Source organism: Arachis hypogaea, chromosome 20 (genome assembly GCF_003086295.3).
Source record: "Arachis hypogaea cultivar Tifrunner chromosome 20, arahy.Tifrunner.gnm2.J5K5, whole genome shotgun sequence".
NCBI lineage: Eukaryota > Viridiplantae > Streptophyta > Magnoliopsida > Fabales > Fabaceae > Arachis > Arachis hypogaea.
In genome coordinates this window covers 85,078,827-85,082,925 of record NC_092055.1, presented here as the reverse complement: position 1 = coordinate 85,082,925, position 4,099 = coordinate 85,078,827, and the positions used below count along the sequence as shown (strand labels likewise).

At 41.0% G+C, this 4,099-nt stretch overlaps 1 non-coding gene across 1 annotated transcript; it reads left to right on the top strand.

Annotated features, from left to right (window-relative positions):
• The first annotated feature begins 2,998 nt into the window (after positions 1–2,998).
• LOC112788587 (small nucleolar RNA R71) lies at positions 2,999–3,101 on the top strand. Its single transcript, XR_003195947.1, has one exon. It is a non-coding gene; the product is annotated as a small nucleolar RNA R71 (small nucleolar RNA).
• The last annotated feature ends 998 nt before the right edge of the window (positions 3,102–4,099 follow it).

The following is a 4,099-nucleotide window of genomic DNA, read 5'->3' as shown; positions in this document are numbered from 1 at the left end:
CGTTCCCCAAGTGGTTCTTTATAGTGCCCAAGAGTGAAAAATGAACGGCTAGGGTGGTTTGTGAAGGGTGGCTTGATGGTAAATATATGAATTGTAGATAAGGACGATTGGCTTTTCATTTTCTTGGAAGTATTCTGGATGCATTAGGTTGTACATGTAGCTTTCTTTTCTTGCAGAACTTCCTTTTCCCATGTGTTAGTTTCAAAGATTTGTGAATTTTCTTTTTGACCAAGCACGTACCTCCCTTTGTCTTTTTCCTCCATTTTTGTCTTTTCTTTTGTACCTGCACAAACAAACAAATTTGCTATCATTTTTCGGTCCATGTGAATTATGAATAGTATTTGCACATGTAAATCAATGCTTGTCTTTATGAGCTATAGCCGTGACTTCTACATGTATGCACACTTATTATTTGGACACCAACTTAGTGTTTGGTTAAGTCTCCTGATGACATGAAATCCACATTGGTTGTCCTTAATGAGTGTGCATAATTCTAATAAATCATAGTCACCTTGGCTCTTTGATTCTAAACAAAGTGACTAACCTAAGTAATTGAAACCAAAGTATTAAAACATGTGAATGGTCTACTTGTCATGAATTTTGAAATCCAGAGGAACTTCTTGCTTTTCATAAACTGTGTTCAAAAAGAACACCAAACTTAATGTTTGGTTGTGCACCTTGAATGAAAGATGGAATTCAATTCGAGTAAGATTTGGGAGTGCCATCAAGCACACCAAACTTAGAGACCCATCGTAATTTACATGCAAGGTTTAGTGCACTTAATCAATAGTTGTCCTGAGGATTCAAGTTCATGCATAAGAAACCATGCTTTATTAGATGTAAAGCAAAGCACTAAAGATTAAGGATACTAAAAACATGGGTTGCCTCCCATGAAGCGCTTCTTTAACGTCACTAGCTTGACGGTTGTCCCTTGTTAGGGTGGATTGTAGTGCTTGACGTCCTCTCCTCTCACTATGAAAACGTCCCCACTTGATTCATTCATGACCTCTAAATGTTCCATAGAAAGAACTTTCCTGATTGTGAACACTTGAGGGAGCTGGGAAGGAATGGTTTGAGGCCAGGTGGGATTGGCAGATAATGACTTGATATCACGTTATCTCCCGGAGAAAAACCTTCAGTGGGAATTTTCTTGTTTCTCCATCCTCTTGGCAATCTCCCTATCACTCTTCCCTTTCTCTTGAGGATTTCTTCATTGACCTTAATGTCAGGAGGATCCTTCTGATCTGTTTCCACTGATTCTTGTGGTCTAACTCTTGCAACTCTTGTTTGCCTTCCATGACTGTTTTAGAGTCTCAGCTGCTGGATTACTTTCCTCCAAACACGGATGGCTACTATCATCTTTAGGCTTTTCAGGTTCTGGTTCAGGCTCAGATGCAGGTTTGAAGACTTTGAAAATGAGCTGTTCATCATGTATTCTCAGAATTAGCTCTCCTTGTTCTACATCTATGAGCACTCTAGTAGTGGCTAGAAATGGTCTGCCCAGAATGATAGGGTGTAAGTAGCTTTCCTCCATGTCCACAATGACAAAGTCTGTGGGGAAATAATAATCCCCACTTTCACCAGCACATTTTCAACTACCCCTTCAGCTTGCTTCTGAGTTTTGTCAGCCAGTTGTATGATTACATCAGTGGATCTCACCTCATTCAGTTGTAGCCTCTTCATAAGAGTTAGGGCATCACGTTTATGCTAGCTCCTAGATCACAGAATCCTCTGTCAATTTTTGTTTCCCCTATGATGCAAGGGATATGAAAACTTCATGGGTCCGTTTTCTTAGAGAGTGTGTCCTTCTTGATGAGAGCACTGCATTCTTTGTTCATTGTTACCGTTTGTCCTCCCTTCAAAACTCTTTTCTTGCTTAACAATTCCTTTAAATACTTGATGTGTGTGGGCATTTGATGAAGAATCTCAAGAAAGGGAATATTGACATGAAGAGAGTTAAATGTCTCTAGAAACCTTGAATAGGTTTTCCTTTTTTCACCTCCTCCTAACCTCTCAGGAAATGGTGCTTTTGGTTGGTATACTTCCATCATGCCTTTTTGCAGTTCCTTGGCTTGCTCAGTTCCACCTTCTTGCTTAACTTCTTCCACACCTTCCTTCATTATGATCATTATGGTGATGGCTTGCATCTTCCCATCTTACTCTCTTTTGTTCCCCTTTAGGATTCTTTTCTGTGTCACTAGGGAACACTGCAGTTGATTTGGGTGCCTGTTGAGATAGCTCTCCTACTTGAGATTCCATCCTTTTGAGTTTTTCACCATGGTTTCTTAAGGTAGTTCTCACATCATCCCTGAAGCTCTTCAGTTCAATGATGTCTTGACTCATGGTTGCCATAATTCCTTCTATTCGATTTAATTGATCTTGAAATTGTTGGTTCGGATTAGGTTGGGTATGTTGATTATTTTGGCCATGATATGATGATTGGGGGTAAGTGTTTTGTGTGGCTTGGTATGATCTTTGGTTGGAGTTTTGGTATGTGGAATTGTTATGTTGGTTGTGGTTGTAAGGTTTGTGGTTTTGTGGTTGGGTTTGTTGGTTTCCCCACCCAAAGTTTGGGTGGTTTCTCCAGCCTGGGTTGTAAGTGTTGGAATGTGGATCATATGATTGCCTTTGTTGGTTTCCCACATAGTTAGCCTCATCCCAATCACCTCCTTCAATGCCTACTTCCTCTTGATCTTGTGTGTGTATTGCAGCCACTTGCTTTGTTTCTAATTGTCTGGTGAGCTCTGCTAGTTGCTTGGCAAACACCTTGTTTTGGGCTAGAATTGTATCAACATGGTTCAGCTCCATGACTCCCTTAGTGTTGTGCCTTTCTGATGCATAGTAGTACTCATTCTCAGCCACTGTCTCTATCACTTCAATGGCTTCTTCCACAGTCTTTTTCTTGTTCAATGAACCTCCTGATGAATGGTCTACAGCCTTCCTTGATTCATAAGAAAGCCCATCATAGAAGATGTGCAATTGCACCCAATCATGGAACATGTTTGGTGGGCATTTCCTTGTCAAGTCCTTGAATCTCTCCCATGCCTCGTAGAGGTTTCACCATCTTGTTGTCTAAAAGTCTGAACCTCAGATCGAAGCCTATTGACCTTTTGTGGAGGGTAGAAACGTGCCAGAAACTTGCTTTCCACCTCATCCCATGTTGTTAGACTCCCCCTTGGGAATGATTCCAGCCACTTAGCTGCTTGTCCCTAAGTGAAAATGGGAACAAGAGCAGTTTATAGGCATCTTCCTGGACTCCATTGGACTTCACAGTGTCACAAATTCTCAGGAATTTTGTGAGATGTTGGTTTGGGTCTTCATTAGCACTTCCTCCAAAGGAACAATGATTTTCCACCAGTGATATTAGCTGTGGCTTGAGCTCAAAATTGTTGGCCTGAATGGGTGGTTTCTGGATGCTACTACCACAATTCCCAGAGGTTGGGTTTATGTATGAACTAAGAACCCTCCTCTCAGGATGGCATCGTTTCCATCAGCTCTCTCATGGTTGTGAACTTCTCTATCCATGTTGAGATCTAAGCTTCCTCAAAATTGTCCTCAGATTCTCCTTCAGATTCCTCTTCTCCCACTACTCTCTTCCCTCTTGCTTCCCTTCTAAGTCTATGAAGGGTCCTTTCCGGTTCGGTATATGGAGGAGTTGATGTCTCTCCTCTCCTACCTGTCATACAAGAACACAGCTCAAACACAAACAAGTAAAATACTCTTGGTTAATGGAAGAGTATGGTTAGATCAATTGAGGAATTAAATCAAACAGTTAGTGAGTCAGTGAGTTAGTTGCATGAATTTAAAGGCATAACGAAGGAAAGCATGTAACCAAGTGCAGAAATTAAAATTCAACAAGTATCTAGAACAGAATTAACAAAGCAAGAGAAAATTGCTCAATCTAGTTAGCTTCCAATTTGAGAATTGTCAATCGAAAACCAATCCCCGGCAACGGCGCCATAAACTTGATGCGCATAAACGTGTTATGCTACGATTTAGGAAATTGCACGATCGGCAAAATTCCTTCCGGCAAGTGCACCGGTTATCGTGTCAAGTAAAAACTCACAATAGAGTGAGGTCGAATCCCACAAGGATTGGT